This window comes from Camelus bactrianus, chromosome 13 (assembly GCF_048773025.1).
Source record: "Camelus bactrianus isolate YW-2024 breed Bactrian camel chromosome 13, ASM4877302v1, whole genome shotgun sequence".
NCBI classification, from domain to species: domain Eukaryota; kingdom Metazoa; phylum Chordata; class Mammalia; order Artiodactyla; family Camelidae; genus Camelus; species Camelus bactrianus.
Genome location: NC_133551.1, coordinates 78,193,762 through 78,210,992, shown reverse-complemented (window position 1 = coordinate 78,210,992; position 17,231 = coordinate 78,193,762). Strand labels below are relative to the sequence as shown.

General features: G+C 58.9%; 1 long non-coding RNA gene across 1 annotated transcript; it reads left to right on the top strand.

Moving 5' to 3' along the window:
- Positions 1-3,409: 3,409 nt before the first annotated feature.
- On the top strand, positions 3,410-9,631 carry LOC141579658 (uncharacterized). The gene is made up of 2 exons (XR_012511497.1): positions 3,410-3,682; positions 4,855-9,631. It is a non-coding gene; the product is annotated as an uncharacterized LOC141579658 (long non-coding RNA).
- Positions 9,632-17,231: the final 7,600 nt, after the last annotated feature.

Here is a 17,231-nt window from a genome sequence, read left to right as displayed (position 1 = left end):
GTCAGGTGACAGAGCCTCCACCAGGAGTACCCCCTGAGCTCTGTGCCACACTGCCTGCCCCAGAGTCCACGGTTTCCGCCGTGAGGGTCTCAGGGCCAGCCCTGGACACAGCCCAGCCGCCTGTAAGGGTGAGCGCCGGCGACCGCGGCCTCACTGACAGGGGCCCTACGGTCCCCAGAGGTGTGCCAGGTGCGGGCCCTCCCCTGGACAGACGGTGTCCGGGCACAAAGTGACTGTCAGCCAATGAGAGTGACCGCCACCCCAACCCCTCACCCGGGCCCAGCTCCACTCGCCTGGGAGGACAGAATTCAGCCCCAGACTCACAGCTGTCTCGCGTCTCCCTCCTGGCTGCTGGGAGGGGGGAGCCCAGGAGAGCCCGGGGCTCAGCCCCCACCGGGCCCCCAGACCCCTGTGACCGAGCCCGAATTCAGGAGAGCAGGAGACCTCCCCTCCATCAGGGCAGGCCTGGGGCACCGGGCTGCAGGCTCCTGCTCAGGGAGACGGAGGGGAGGCAGCCCACACGCAGACACGCGGGGCCGGGGGAGCCTGGCCTCCCTCCCCCTCCCCCCAGGACGTGCCCCCAGCCCCAGGGAGCTTCATCCTCAAAGTGCTTCCTAGATGTGGGAAGGCTGGTCCCCACAGCTGGGACCACAGCTCATCACTCATCACTCACTCATCCCACAGAGGCAGGGGGAGAGGCCCCCAAGTTCTAGGCAGCGATCCATGTGCCGTGGGCTCCGCGGGGAGCAGACATGCTGTTCTAGCAGACACGGCTGCCAGGGCTGCGGGGGCAGGCAGTGAGCAGGGGAGGGTACCTGGACCACCCTACCACGTGCCGTGAAAGGCTCACTCTCTCTACAGCCACCGGAGCCCAGGAGGGGCAGGGTGGGGGTGTCCAAGTCCTGTAGCCAGCAGGCGTCGCACATGCCTCCCAGTCCCCGAAGTCGGGGCGGCACCAGAACCTTGAGCGATTCCCTCCGTGTGCAGTGTCCGCACACCTGCGTGGACCGGGGCCATCCAGCCTGAGAAGCACGGAACTGCTGGGGTCCAGCAGCCCCTGGCTCGGCACCCCTCCTGCCCTCAGCTGTGCCCCTAGACTCTGCCCTGAGGTTTGAAGGCCTGCCGGGACACTCTCTCCAGGGCCTTCTGGCAGAGCGGCCACTGGAAGGGGCGCCAGCTTTCTGCCTGGAGGAGGCCAGCAGGGCTGGACAGGCTGAGCCTCCACGCCGTCCTTTGCCTGGGCGGAGCCAGGGCCTGAGGCTGGACAGCCAGCAGCTGAGTCGGGGGCAAGGGGATGCCTTCAGGCCCGGAATCCGCACCTGCACCCTGCCGTGTTCCCCCACCCCTGCCCTTCCCCGAGGACCACAGGAATGGGCTCCTCTGGCCACAGGGTGGCGGGGGGGTCCCAGGCCCCCTGCCGGCACGGGAAACTGGTAAATAAACGAGGTGTAAGTGTTGACAGTTCGAATATTATCCAGCTTGCTGACTTCCACACGAGAGGGGATTTACAGGCGCTTAAGAGTTTAGACTCGCCCTCCAGGAATCCAACACAGATAAGGAGAGAATGGGGGCTGCTGGTGGAGCCCAAGCCACGGGGAGGGGGCTGGAGGCCAACGCACAAAGCCAGGACCCTCCCCTAGGGCACAGGACACCCCCGACACCCCCGCCCTGTTCTGACCCCTCTGAAGGCACAGGAGCCGGGCGGTTCTCTGAGGGGAGCACCAGGGCCCCAGCCAGGTACCTGTGGGCAGAGGCGTCTGATGGCCTCGACGCTCAAAAGACACGTGTTGGACTCTCAGGCTGCCCGAGGCCCAAAGAAGAAGGGTCGGTGTGTGCCCTGGAGCCCCGGCTTCTGGACTCATGTGCCGTGGCTGGGTGGCGGCCCCCTGGCAGTGCAGGCATGTGCGTGCGGCCCCAGCACCCTGGCCCCGCGGGATGGCACGTGGAGGGGTGCCGCAGAGGGGCCGAGCCGGGAGTCCACTCGCCTCCTGGGGGCCGAGGCTGTGGGGGACCTGCGGGGACTGCACAAAACCGGTGCTTCTGGGAGATGACATCAGAGCCCGAGGTCCTGGGGGCAGGAGAGCCCAGGGGCTCAGGCAGGAGCCGGACCATCCTGCCGAGGCCTGGGTGAGGCCTCAGTTTCCTCCCCTGCCTGCCCGGTGCCAGCACAGAGAGGCCGTGCTCCCAGGAGTGCGTCTGCTGCAGGTGGCTGTCTTGTCCTGGGCACCGGGCAGGCCGGGCGCCTGTCCTCTAAGGAACAAGTGTGTTTGAAGCCACAAGAGGAGGAGGTGGGCACAGAGGCCGGGGCTCGGGGCGGGCCCGGTGAAGACTGAGAGCCTGGCTCCCCTGACCGACCCCAGGGCGGGCAGGAGGGAGGGCGGGGCCGGCTGAGGGCGCGAGGCTCTGCCCTTCCCACTGCTCCTGGAACGTTCGGGGTGGGGGGCGGTCTGAGTGGGGACCACAGGCAGGCGCTTCGGCGGGCTGGGGTTCAGTGGCGCTGGGCGGGCTGGTGGGCCCCGAGGGGTGGTGCCCCCAGCCCCGCCAGGTCCCGGGGGCTCTGGCAGCGGCCGTGCTGGTGGAGGGGCCGGAGACCCTGCTGCAGGGAATCGGCTCCCTGGAAGACTGGGTGTGGAGCCTGGCATGACGCCAGCCCTTGTCCCAAGAGATGACCTCCTAGGACAGGCCCCAGACTCCTGGGCCCCTCACCTGGTCTCAGGCAGGGGGGCCAGAGCCGGTGCCAGCCTCACAGGTTTGCTAAAAATGCAAACGTCTTCCCCACTCCAAGGGCGCCCCTGAGCCTCCCACCTGTCACAGCCTCTGTCGCAGCCCCGGGCGGCGCTGTCCCCAGGCCACCCCGCAGCACTGTCGGCAGCAGGCACAGTTCCCGCCTCCGCTGCTTTTGGCCCCACCGCGGTTCGTGTCTGGTGACGCCCAGCTCCTCATCGGCCCGGTTTCCCGTGTGTACGGGTGCTGGGTGTCTGGGGCCCTGCCACCCGGTAGCAATGCCCGACACAGGGAACAATGCACTTGTTGTCACGGCTGGCCCTGGCTCGGGGCTCAGAAACGCTAGACTCCGCGTCCCCGGTTATCACCCTCGCCGGGAACAGGGCTGGGCTCCAGCTCGCACGAAGACATAATAATTTTCTCCCATTATTCAGATCTCCTGTTTCCCTCGCCCCACCTTTTGGCGGCAGCAGCTGAAGGGAGAGGGTGGTGGGACTGTAAGGGCCGGGGACCCCGGGACATCCCCCACGGGCAGCTGGGCCTCATCCAGGGCCCCTGGGGGCCTCGGTGGGTGCACAGGGAGCAGCTGGGGAGGGCACTGGCCTGCGACAGGGACAACGGGCCGAGCACTTCCGGGCCCTGCTCCCTCCCCCACTGCGGTCTCCTGATCAGAGGCCCGCGGCGCTGGCAGGGCCAGGGATGACGCTGGACAGAGATGCGGTCAGAGGGTGGAGGCAGCCCTGCGGCCCGCCGCCCCCGGAGCTGGCCAACTCTGGTCAGAGGTGACCGCTCCTGGTCCCCAGAGCTGGGAGCTCTGTCCGCAGCTACCAGCCTGCCCACGGGGTCAGGGGCCACTTCGGGAGACCCCACCACACGCCTGGGAAGGAGGGAGCGCTGGAGGCTGGTCTGCCCACTGCGGCCGCCCGGGTCAGGCCTTTGCTGAGAGGCGTCAGCCCAAGTAAGTGGATCCCTCGCAGTTATGCAAGCCGGGGTCGCGAGGATGGGGCGGGCTCCGCCAGCCAAAACAAGCACCGACCCGGCTCGAGTGTGGAACTGTTGGGCCCAGTTAAAGGGAGGCGTGGGGAGGCGGGGCAGGGGCTGCACATGGGTTGCAGCCTCCCTGGGACAGGCCTGCGCTGTGAGGTCCGGTCTGCAGTCCACCCAGGCCAGCCTGGGCCCAAGGCCACCCTACACCCTGGGGGGGACTGGAGGGGTGGGGGCTCCCAGAGCCTTCTCCCCTCCCCACTGATCAGACTGGACATTTCACACACAAACCCTGCGTGTCAGGGGTGGGGACACGGATGGAGAGATGTTTGCCTCCCTTGCTCTGCCCAGAGGGGCCTTACAGTCCCGTCTGCTTACTTACCACTTGCTTGCCAAGCAGCAGCTCTCTGCTGGGCCAAGTGGGCCCTGGAGGCTCCGACAGGAGCCGGGGCGGCCCAGACTCCAGGCTCACAGCCTGGCTGTCACTGGAAATTCACACCACAGTGTCAGGGGCCACCGGCGATTCAGGGAGGACAGGGCCCTGCCGCCCCTTTCAGCAGGGCGTCTAAGCCTGCTAAGGGCCTGGGGCACAGAGGACAGACCCACAATGGGCCGAATGGGGTGCTGAGCGGGAGGGGTGCCCAGCTGCCGCAGGCTGGCTCTGGCCCTGGCTCTGAGTGAGAGGATGATGGGGAGGGCCCGGGAAGGGGGCAGATGGGAGGGAGCACGCACCCTTGTTCAGGGCCCTCTTTGTGCAGAGGAGGCGGCCCCTGTTCTGGCCAGTGCATCTCCGAGCCAACGACGTGCGGTAGTTGCCGCAGGACCAGGTGGAGGCGTTGCCCACCCGCGGGGAGAGCAGCGCCCTGCACGGTCTGCAGGCGGAGGAGGAACTGGGGGCACCCCGTGTGCCCCCTCCATCCAGGCTGGGGTCCTGGCGGAGGAGGGCGAGGTGGCCCCGGCAGAGTGCAGCCACCACCCTGCGCCCGTGCGGAAGGCCAGCCGGCCAGGAAGTGGAAGTGGAGCTTTACGAAGATCTATGAGGGGGAGGGAGACACTGCACCCCGCTGTGGGGCGGGGTGGGGGCCGGGGCAGGCCTTTTATCTCGCAGGGAGCTTGGAGAATGTTTCACATAAAACCCATCCGCAGGAGCATCAATCAGAAAGTGGAAGGAAGACTCTATAAGACCTGAAAATATTGGCTGTGGCCCCAGCACGTGGGAGGTAAGCAGCTTAACCAGAAAAACCTGTGAGCCCATGAGGGCTGGTTCCTACGGCCCCAGGGAAGCAGGGAGCAGCTAGCAGGCCCGCAGACCCTCCCGCGTGGCCACGCCAGGGCTGTGAGACCCTGGCCCAGCGAGGCTCCTGCCATGTTCTTCCCGCCTGAAGCCCAGCAGGGAGCCCCCAGAGCAGCACCAACTCCCCGCCAGAGACCCCGCAGCAGGGGACAGCACCCCCAGCCCCACGCCGCTGTCCCGGTGGAGGCCCTGGAGCCTCAGCTCCACGCGCGGCCACCAGGGAGTGGAAGGACCACAGCCAGTGACTTCCCCACAAAACCTCCAGGGCCTCGGCGCTCAGAGCCCTGCGAGGCTTTCTCTTTGGGTGAGCAGAGTGGGGGCAAGTGGCCCACCTGCCCCTCCGGACCAGCAGTTGTCTGCAAAGGCAGAAGCCACCACACAGCCCTGGGCTGTGCTGCCCGGAAGCTTCATGAAGCAGAGATTCGGCTCCTGGGCTGGGAGGGGCGGGTGGACCTGGGGAAGCCAGGGGCAAGACACTGGGGGGCCAGCGGTCCTCTCTGGGTCCCGGGCAGGTCCCTTGCTTGAGAGCCCTGGCCCCAGTTCTAGCCGCCATCGCGGAGGCGGCTGCCCACAGGCTCCCAGTCCAGGCATGCCCGCCCCCCTACGGCGCTCCCGTTGGCAGCGTGGGCACCCCAGGAGCTGCAGCAATGCCAGCAGGCTCCGTGGGCCCCTTCGGTCCTCCGGGAGGGGGCTCGTGGGCCTGGAGCAGGGGGCTGCCCCGCTCCAGGCCCGGCTCCCCAGCCCCTCCCTCCCTGTCCATCCAGCCAGGAGCTCTCTGTTTTTCCTTTGCAGACATGCCCACAGACAGGGGTATGTGCTGCGGAGGCTTCAGGGTCACAGGAAAGGCGCTGGTCACCAAAAACAAAGACCTTTGCCTTGATAGAAAGCTGCATAGTGATGGCTTTTCCCAGCACCTCTGCCTGTGTGAGCCGTTCCTGCGCTGGACTGCGAGCCGTCCCAGGCCCCGTGCCGGGGCCCATGTTCCCCGCGCTCAAGCTCTTCCTCTGGTCTTTCCTGGGCTGGTGGTCTGGAGAGAAGGGGGCGCTGGAAGCCCATGGCTCGGCAAGCCATGCAGCGCTTTTCCAGGACAGACACCGGGTCCTCCTGTCGTGTCCCGTCTGGGGACGCCCTCATGTCCTCGCATCCAGCCCGGGGGGCTATTCGCACCCCGACAGCCCAGGAGCCGAATCTCTGCTTCATGAAGCTTCCGGGCAGGAGGCCGGGTGATCGGGCCTCCCCGGGCTGGTCCGCACGCTCATGCACTCCTGCCTTTGTTTTCTTGGAAAACTCAGTGCTGCCTGGGTTTCTGCTTCTCCTGTGTTGGTGTATCTGCGAGGGGTCGTGACGGCTGATCTCCCGCGTCTACTCGGCAAGACGTCCAGAGCCAGACATCGGGTCCCACACTGGTCTGAAAGTTGCTTTGAGGATGTTTGGTAATGAGATTAGCATCTAAGTCAGTGGACGCTGAGTGAAGCAGGCGGCTCTGTGGGCTGTGCTGGGTCACCCCTGAGCAGTCGAAGGCCTGAGCCAGAACCAAGACAGACCATCCCCGGGAGCAAGGCGTTCTTCAGGCAGACGGCCCTCGGGCCCGAGCTGCACCAGCTCCCTGGTTCCCCCCACCCCACCCAACACACACCCCCAATGGCTTCTGTTTCTCCAGGGGACCCAGACTAATACCGATCGCAATGGGAAATGTTTATGACATTTAGGGCAACGAGCATTCCGCTCAAAATACCCGTGCTATTGAGTGTGTCCCATGGTGCAAGGGTGCCCGGGATGGCCCCCAGGAGAGCTCTGGGGCCTGAGCCGGGCAGAGCCGGGCAGAGCAGCCACACCCCGGGGCCGGAGGTGGGCACTCACGCCCATCAGCTGGGGTCCCTTTGCTGAAATCCAGCTCACTGCCCGCCGCTGAGCCTGCCTCACTCGGCACTTTGGGGGGGCGTGTTTGCTGGGGGCTTGGTGGACACATGCCCGTGGGCCTGCGTGGGCCAGATTCCTCCCGGGTGCACACAGATCTCAGGGTCTCCAGAGGCACCTGGGCCCGAGGGTGACACACAAGGAAGTGACGCTGGCCATGGGGGAACCCAGTGAGAGGCTGGAACTCAGCCCGGACCCAGGGAAGCGTGTCTGGGGCCTCCAAGCCCTCCGTGCCCCATGTTCCCGATGACACGGGCTCAGATCTCACGACACGTGGCTCAGCCCCTCCTGCAGAAACCAACTCACTATTCTGAAAACTGACAAAGAGGAGGTAGGAGTCAGGCTTTTGGAGTACAGACAGAAACTCCAAGCTCCTGCAGCAGAACCGCAGCAAAGCCCAGGTTTAGGGGACGCAGCCCCCTTGTGTTGTTGAAGCCGGCCCACAGAGGGGAGTGCTGCGGCCCCGGAGGGCATTCAGCAGAGGAGCCACAAGACCCCTTTGGCTGATGGGCCTTCGGTGACCCGTCACTGGGCTGTGACTCTGTCCTCAGTGGCCGCGAGGACCCGGTGGCTCCTGGTCCTCTCCCCGGTCAGCCTCCTGCATCTTGGGGGTCCTCTGGGTGTGTGTGGACATGCGGTGCAGGCTGGGGTACACACGCACATATGCCCACACATGTACATGCATGTGGAGAGACGTGCACATGCATGTGCACACATGCAAAGACATGTGTGTGCATGCACACAGAAGCACAGACACACACGTGCAAGCAGTGTGCTTCCCACATGCAGAAACACCTACATGTACATGTGCACGCATGTGTCCCTGCAAACTTGCAGACACAGCGCGCACACGTGTATGCACACGCACACAGGTGCACACGCACCAGTAACAATCAGCCTCACACCCAAGTCGGCCCGGCCTCCACCCTGGCCCCGTGACGGCCGTTCCTTGCTGAGAGAATGAAGTGCCAGGGGTTTGCAGAGAGGATGCATGTGACCAGCCAGAGACAGTGAAAACACGGGCTCTGCGGCCTGAACCATCCTGCAGAGGCTGGTTTCCTGGATAAGCCCAGAGATGGCTGGTGGCACGTGGGGCCCTCCGAGCATGTGCACACACGCCCGCTCCTGTCTGGCCCCGAGGGTGCCACGTGGGGCCTCCAGCAGGTCTCGGGTGCCCAGGGCAGCAGGAGCCCCCGGAGTGGGCTCTCATGGAAGAGTAACAGGAAGTAGCCTCCAGACCCGACCGTGCGTGGTTCCCACCCAGATTCTGCGCCAGGTCTGGTGGCTCTGCGAGCAGAGGGTGCGGGAAGAGGGTGCTGACTCAGGCCGGGGCACGAGATGTTCGGAAAGGAGGACCAGGTGCTCGTTCTGCAGACAATGACCTGCTTTGAGGGCAGGGAGCCGTGGGGCTGCAGGGGCGCCTGGCGGGGGGCTCGCCCCCTGGGAAGCAGCCCCCGCGGTCCCAGCTGGGAGGATACGTTGGGAACCGTAAGCATGGCCCCTGCTTGGTTTTCCTTAAATCTGAAGTTTCCAGGAGAGAGGTGCTTGGAGAAAGAGGTCTCTGCTCATCCTGGGTGTTGGGACTGAGCCTGAGGGTAAATGTTGCCCCTGACCCCAAAAGTCCCCAGCCCCGCCCCCTTCGTCTCTTCACAGAGCATCCTCTCCAGCAGGGCCTGCCTGCGGTGACTAGCGGGGTGGGGTGGGGGGAGGGGGGCAGCCGCTGCCGTGGCGCTGGACTTCACATCTCGGCTTGGGCCGTCCAGGAGGAATCAAGAGCCCCCCTTCCAGAAGCCACGTACGTCCGTGGGGAATTCCCGCAGCCCGACTCGGTGGGAGGACCCCAGGACCTCGTTTGCTCTGCCGTCGCGTGGACCCTTGCGCTCCTGACCCTGTCCAGCCGCCCGTCACCACCTGAAACTCGTGTACGGACAGGGTCTGAAATGACTCCAGCATGTCTGCTGGGGATTACATGGAACCAAAATCACTCTTTCCGCAAGGGTTGCACAATCACTTCTACTTCAGCTGCTTCTCTCTCTGTCCTGGGCATGAGGAAACCTTCCGCTGCAAGCCTTTGGCTGGAGGACAGAGGCCTTTTCACGGGACAGAGCTAAGGGGCCCCTTCCAGGGCTGTTCTCCGGTTGAGGGTCCCCATCTCCGGGCACAGACTGGCCCCCACACAGATCCCTCCGTGGGGGGCTGGGCGGGGCGGGGAGCGGGGAGCTGATCCGCCCCTGGAAGCAGAGCTGGGTCCGGGAAGGGCAGTGGGATTCTTGCCTGTCTGATGAGCTGTGAGGGTTGGACGTGTGTTCCCAACACGGACGTGTCTGAAGCGCCAAAAGGTGCTTTGGGCACTTCGACAATGCCCAGGAGGCGGAAGTGCGGGGGACAATTGGAAATCACACAGAGGCTGCTAATAGCTGCCGGCATGGGGGTTGGGGGTGTTTACTGCTGGACGCCTGTGGGGGTGGCCGCTGGCTGCACCTGGGAGCTCCCCGAGCTTTCGTCACAAAGACACTGGACTTGGGGCAGCGCCTGCCTGGGCAGCCCGGTTGGGCCCCTGCAGCCAGCAGGGGCAGAGGTAACGCCTCAGCCTCCCGGGGGTCCGGCGCCCCTGCATGGGGGGCCTGTGGCTGTGGGACTGTCCCTCGAACCTGTTCTTGGAGCTACTGGTTCCCTCAGAATTAATGAACTAAGTAAAACCACGGACGCACATTTGTGTTTGTCTCAGAGCCACAGTTTGCCCTTCAGAAAGACGCTGCTTTAGTCTGCCCCTCGGAGGGAGCGGCCTCTGAGGAGACATCCTAAGGCAGGGACGGCTGAGCTGAGCGTAGAAGGAGGAAAACGAGGTGACAACTTGAAAGGGAGCCGAGAGAGCACGTGCAAAGGGCCGGAGGCAGAGGGAGCACGGAGCAGCCCGGAGCCTCTCCTGGTCACCCCTCAGCCCCGCGGCCCGGCCTGGAGTCAGAGCCCAGACACCAGTACCTCGGTCCGTGGGTCAGGGGCTCTGGCCTCCCCGCGTCCTCCGACGGCCCGGCCCCGAGACCCCCGAGTTTCCTCGCCATCTCCCTCGCCCCCACTCTGCTCTCTGCCTGGTGGCTGGGGAGCAGCAGCTGAGAACTGGGTGCGGGGGCAGCCAGGCAGCCTCGGGTCCAGCCCCTCCCGGCGCCGAGGCCGCGGGAAGGTCTTCTGGCCCCCCTGCAGCTCTGCTCCTCATCTGTGAAGCGCAGAAGACCTAGAACGCACAGGAAAGCAGCTGAGGGGCCCAGCAGGCGAGGGTGAGGCGGAAGCCCGCGTCACTGCCAGTGGCGGGGTCTTGGGCCCTTTTGTACCTGGTGGCATCGCACCCGTGAGGGCCGAGCTGAGCCCAAGTTAGCCCTGTCGGGCAGTGGGGATGTCCTGGTCCAGGGCCCCTGCCCCTCGCCCCCCCCCATCCTGGAGCCTCGGAAAGTCAGGCGGTTGGCGGTCAGGAGCCAGGGCCCGGGGGCCCAGGGACGCGGCGGGAGGGGCCGGAGGGGGCGTCCTCTCGCGGTCTGTGACCACGCTGGCGCCTGACGAGAGGCCCCAGGGCCCGCCGGTCCCTTTGGTATCTCACCTGCTGCTGAGATCTGTCAGCCCGGAGGGGGCGCCTCTGCGGCAGCCAGTGCCCTGCCCCAGCTCTGGGTGCCCCAGAGCCCAGCCTGGGGGCAGGGGCGGGGCTGCCGTCCAGGCTCTGCGTGGTGCGTGGGGTGTGTGTGTGTGTGTGTGTGTGTGTCCTGTGTGTGTGTGTGCTCCGAGTGTGTGCGTGGTGTGTGTGTTGTGTGTGTGTCCTGTGTGTGTGTTGTGTGTGTGTGGCGTGTATGTTCTGTGTGTGTTGTGCGTGGTGTGTGTGTTCTGTGCGTGTCCTGTGTGTGCTGTGCGTGTGTGTGTGTGCTCTGTGTGTGTGTCCTGTGTGTGTGTTGTGTGTGTGTGTGTGTCCCGTGTGTGTGTTGTGTGTGTGTGGCGTGTGTGTTGTGTGTGTGTTGTGCGTGGTGTGCTCTGTGTGTGTGTGTGTGTCCTGTGTGTGTTCTGTGTGTGGTGTGTGTGTCCCCTGTGTGTGTTCTGTGTGTGCTGTGTGGTGTGTGTGTGTGTGTTCTGTGCGTGTCCTGTGTGTGCTGTGCGTGTGTGTGCGCTGTGTGTGTGCTGTGGGCATCATCTGCTCCTGGGCCGACAGTCTTAGCCGGCCCCGTGTACTCCTCGGTCAGCTGCCCGCTGCTGAAGACCGGCAGCCCCGACTCGCGGGCCACTGTCTCCGGCTGTTCTGCGGCTCTTGTCCCCACCCCTCCCTCCGAGAAGGCATCCGGGGTCCACCTGGGGCGGGCGCCCGCCCCGTGGAGCCCTGCGGGCCTGGGGGCAGGTGGGCGGAGCGGGTGATACTGTGTAACAGAGGAGGCGCCTGGCGGTTTCACAAGCGCTGTCCTATCCCGCTGGGATCGCCCAGCGTGTCCTTTCTATCCTGAGTCAATCACTTGGCAGTTTCAGCGGCGTGTGGCGCTCAGCTTCTCTTTGGGAACCTTCCCCATGTTCTTTGCTGGACAGGTGGCTTTGTCTGTTTCTGGATTTTTGTATCTGTTTAAATCTTCCATTCTGACGGAGCCAAATCCTTTCATTTGCAGCTCCAGGGAAAGGTGTCAGGTCTAATTTAAGAAGTTCTTCACTGCCCCCAGATGACAAAGATATTACCCATACTTCCTTCCATTAATAGAACTGCGGTGGCTGTATCTTTGACACCTGGGGCCTGATCTGCCTGACGTGCACGGCGGGCTGGCTTTTCCGCGCAGCGAGTCTCTCCGAGGCGCGTCCACGCCGCTGTCCCTCCATTCTCTGGAGGCGAAGCCACGGTCGCCTGGGCCTCCTTCTGAGCTCGGTTCCCCACCACAGGCTCACGCGGCGATCTGGCTTTTGTTTTCTGGGACTTTGCTTGCTTGCTGGTTTTTGCTTTACTCCTGTAGTTTTGCAGAGGTCTAGTGTTTCCCGGCAGGAGCACCCAGCCTTGCTCTCCTTTTCGAAAATCTTAGCTATTTCCAGCCGTGTCGGTACCAGAATAAGTTAACCAGATCCTCCGAACGCACCGGTGAGGTGTGGGTCGCAGCGGAATCGACTCCGAAGACGAAACAGACAACGGCCGCCTTCGCCAGGCCCGCCTGCCTCCCGCCCTGCGCCCGCACGCTGGGGTCAGGCTCTTCCCGAGGAGCCGTGCGTCCGGGCCCTGTTAGGCCACTTCCTCGGCACAGCGTGAACGGCATCTGACGCTTCGTCACTTGCCTGGCTGACGGCTGCCCGTGCAGGGGCTGCTCAGACCTGAGCGAGCTGCCCTTTCATGCGGAATCTTGTGGAACCTTCTTCTTGTTTGCTTGCTGTTGACGTTCTTTGCCTTTGTTATCTAGGCTTTTTACGCAGATGACGACCACGCTTTCTCTTTATTCTTACGTTGTTCTTATTTTATTTTCCTTCCACAAATAACAACAGGTTAATTCTTTCCTTTCAACTCTTCCATGCCTGCCTGCCTGCTTGCTTTCTTCTTTCTTTCTTTCTTCCGCTGCCTTATTTCGTGTTTGTGCCTGACTGAGGCAGTGGGACGGGTCAGCTCCACTGAACGGTGGTGGCCGGGAGCTCGTGTAGGACCTGAAGGCACAGAGGATGCTTCCAAACCCCACAACAGGAGAGACCGGCCCTGGGTTCTTTGAGGACCAGTTTCATCAGCTCAGGAAAGCTGTTCTTCATTCCCAGGCTTCTGAGAGCCTTTTAGAAAGACAGGAGGCGCTCAAGCTTTGCTAAACACTCTTTCTGCACCTGCTAATTCTTCCCTTAGTCCACTAGTGCAAATTGATCGCTTTTCTGAGTCTAAACCATCTTTGCCTTCCCGGGACAAACCATACTTGATCATGATGACTCGTTCCCAACATTTCATTATGAAACTTTTCAAACATTTCAAACAATTCAAAAAAGCTGAATTTTACAGTGAACACCTGTATACCCGGCATTTAGATGAATCCAAAACTAACATACTAATATTTTACACCATTTACACTAATCTTTTGCTAAACATCCCGTATCACATGTCTGTCCGCTCATCCATCCTTCTGTCGCGCCAGTCATCCATTTTACTTATTTTTTGATGTATTTCAAGGTAAGTGACAAACTTTAGCCCATTTTCCCTTAAATATTTCAGCAGGTCTACAATTAACTAAACTTCAATGTTTCTGCAAGGTCCTTTTCAGTTCTTTTGTAGCAAAATTTACATACAATGACTTGGCCAAGTACACACACCCAGGAGACCCAGACCCATGGAGACGCAGAACGGCCACGCCAGGGAGCTCCCTCCCAGAGCTCTGATCCTTCTCACCTTGATTCGCTTTCCTTGCTCCAGGACTTCACGTGAACTGAGTTTCGCAGCAGGTACCCCTTCGTGGCTGGCTTCTTTTACTCGACACGAAGGCTTTGGGTGGGTGGGCTGGCTGAATTCAGCGCTGCAAGGACTCCGCTGCAGGCAGGCTTCACGGTTCGCTCCGCCTTCCTCCCACTGATGGGCATACTGGATAGTTCTGGTTTTTGATATTGTGAATCAAATTGCTATGAACGTTATTGGACAAGTCATTTTGTGGACGTGTCTTTATTTCTCTTGGGTAAACACCCTGAAGGGGGTTCTCTGGGTCGTGGGGTAGGTGGGTATGTAGATGTGTAAGAAACTGCCAGACCTGTGCCCAGAACACCCACCAACCCTGCACGGGGGTGCTGGCTGGCTGGCTGGCTGGCCACGCTTGTGCCAGCGTTTGGAGTTTGCCTCTCCAGCTTCGGCGGCCCTGGTGAATGTGTGCTGCAAACCACGTGACTGGCTCCGGGCCGCTAGCATCTTACTGCTTTCCCGTCTGTGTCTGTGAGGGGGAAGGGCCTTCGCTGCTTTCCGTTTTTTGTCGCTCTGACCCAGATTTAGACCCAAGCCGACACAGGTCTCTTAAAATAGAACAGGTCGTTTTACCCCCTTTAGTATTTTCTAGAAAAATTTCTGTAAGATAAGAATGATCTGCCCCCTGAAAGAACCCCCTGGAAGCAGCCTTGGCACGAGGCTCTTTTCTGAGGAGGGGAAGGACTCTGATTCCCATTTTTGACCTGTTGAAGTTTCTATTTCTTCTTGGGCCAGGCTTGGCATTTTGTATTTTCCCAGAAACATGCCCATTTTATCTCAAAGTCTTCCTTAAATATCCTTGCCTAATGTCTTGGCTGGGCGTAAAGACAGACCTGGGAACTCACCAGGGGCCAGGAGATCGGGGGGACCTGCTTTCTGAGTCCAGAGCAGTGCAGCAGGGGCCCCCCGGAAGGATGTGGGTCTGGGGGGCCCTGAGCTCCGGGGTCCTGCCCCCTCCCTGTGCTCGCCCAACCTGGGGGGAGCTGAGGGGCCAGCAGGCTTCTCTGGAGGGGGGGAGGGTCAGAGAGACACTTGCACTTGGCAGCCTCGAGGTCTGAGGTCTGTGTGAACTCCTGGAAGGCTCCTCAGGGGCCTCACCTGGGGAGTGGGTGTGGCAACACCTGCCTCAGGTGTGCTCAGGGGCAAGGTGTGACTGTGGTACCTGCCTCAGGTGGACCCTGGGGACAGGGCAGACTCAGTGAGAGGCAGGCGGAAAGCATCCCTCACAGCAGGTGTGTATTCCATTAACATCTGTTTCCTGCCCGCCTCCCTCCTGAACTAATACAGCAGGAGTGAGGACCTGAAGGTGTTCGTTCCTCTTTTTAAAGTACAAAGGAACAAGGGTTGGGTAACAGAATTTGACACCATGTGACCCTGCATGGGAGGTCGCTGGAGTTTCTTGGTGCTTCTCAAAATACACCACCTGCCCCCAGCAGACGGGAGGCACTTTGTCTCTCTGAGTGTGTAACAAGTGTGTAACTCTTCCTGCCCTCACGAGGGCCTCGCTCACTGTCTGGAGAGTTTCAGGGGGCAGTGCAGGGTGGGGAGCTAAGTTTAGATCCCAGAGCTTGTGGAGAATTAAGAGATGGTTCCACAGTCTCTTGCTTTTCACAACCAGTGACATTCAAACAAAGGGCCCAGGTAAGTCAGCGGCATCGTGTCGGGGTGAGCCTCGCACCGCGCACGGCTGTGCCGGGGTTGTGCACGCTGCTCACTCTGGGACAAACTGAGCGAAGAGTGTGTTGAAACTCTGTGCTCTTTTATAGTTTCTTGAAGCATGAAATAAAAAGTTTTATTTTTAATTACCAGGCATGAGAGGAAGCAGAACCTATGCCTCAGGGCCAAGAGAAAAGCCAGTAACTAAAAGCAGACCTGGAAATGAAATGATGTTAGAAATACAACAAACGGATGCAGCTATTACAGGGACCGTCTGTGTCAGCGCAGGGGCAGAGGGAACACAAACGTGAGGAGCGGAAACAGAGAAGGGACAGAAAGGGCCCACAATGAACCTCTAGAGATGGAAAAATATATATATATATAGTCTGAAACGGGAACATACACTGAATGGGTTTAAGTGCAGATTAAAGCTGCAGGACACTGTTTTAAAAAGAAAAAAATATCAATGGGATCTTTTAAGAAAGTAACAGAAATTATCCAAAGTTATAAACAGGAAAAAAAAAAGACTGAAAAAATGGAAAAAGCCACAGTCAGTGCAGTAATAGGAAGCCGTCTAACGTCCATGCCATTGGCATCTCTGATGGGGCGGAAGGAGAAGAAAGAGGGGGAAGTATCTGAAGAAATTGTTGCTGAAAATATTAAACATTTGATTAACAGCAACAATAACACTGCAAACTCACAGATCCAAGGATCTCAACAAGCTCCAAGCAGAAAAAACAAGACAAACACCAAGTGTATCATCATCAGATGCTAAGGAGTTAAGGGGAAACTCTTATAAGCAGCCAGAGAATAAAAGGAATATTATGTACCAGTGAACAAAACGTATAAATGAATTTCTCATCAGAAACTGTGCAAGGCAGAATACAGTGGAGAAACTCCTTTAAAGTACTGAGGAAGAAAGCTTCTAGCCTAGACTTCTGTACTCAACAAAACTGTCTTTCAAATGAAAGCAAAATAAGTGATACTTCAGTCAGAGCTGAGAGAATTTATGCAGTAGACCAGCACTGTAATAAATGGTAAATAACATTCTTTGCATGCGAGGAAAATTATGCCAGGTGGAATATGAACCTACACAGAGACACAAAGAATACTGGAAATGATAAATATGTGGGTAGATGAAAGGTTCCTTAATTTAAATTTTTAAAAATTTAAGATGTAATTAACTGCTCAAAGGAAATAACAGCAATGTATGAAAAGCTTTATAAGATAAAGAAGTGAAATTTATGACAAAGCACACAGGGCAGAAGAAGGGAAACAGAGGGACGTTATTGTAAGATTTTACACTGTAAGTGAAGCGGTCCAACATTCTTTGAAAGCACTTTGATAAGTTGAAGATGTGTATTGTAAAAACTCTAGAGCAGTCAGTGAAGAGAAAAGGTCCATGTTGCAGGTAAAAATGGACATTTGAAAACACTCGTTTAACTGAAGAGAGCAGGAAAACAAGAACAACAAAGAAATGAGACAAACATGCAAACAAATAGTGAGGTGGTGCATTTAAACCCAACCGTATATAAATCACATTAAGTGTAAATGGCCTAAACTTTCCAGTTAAAACAAAGAAATTGCAAAATCGGATTTAAAAAAAATCAAAACCCAACTATATACCGTCTATAAGAAACTCACTTTGAATACAAAAAAATGGGTAAGTTAAAAATAAAAGGATGGAAAAAGATGTACCATGTAAACACCGATCAGAAGAAAGCAGGAGCTGCTGTATTAACATCAATAGAAGTTTATTTCTGAATAAGAAATATTATCATGGATAAAGAAGGACATTTCATAATGACGAAAGGAATCAGTTCTTCAAGAGGACACAGCGAGCCTAACAACAGCAACATACACATTCTTTCCATGTGCACGTGAAACAGTCACCAAGAGGGACCGCATTCTGAGCCATAAAGCAAGTCTTCACACACATCAAAGGATTAAAATCTTACAAAGTATGTCTCTGACTACAGGAGATTTGAACTGGAAGGTCAATGACAGGCAATACCTGGAAATCCCCAGACACCTGGAACCTAACCAATGCAATTCTAAATAAATCACGCGTCAAAAAAATTAATCACAAAAGAAATTAGAAAACATTTTGAACTGAATAAGAATAAAAACACAAGATTTTTTAGTTTGTGAGATGCAGCTAAGCAAGCACTGCTTGGAGGAAAATTTGTAACATAAATTTCTTAAATTAGGAAAGAAAAAAAAGTCAAATTAATA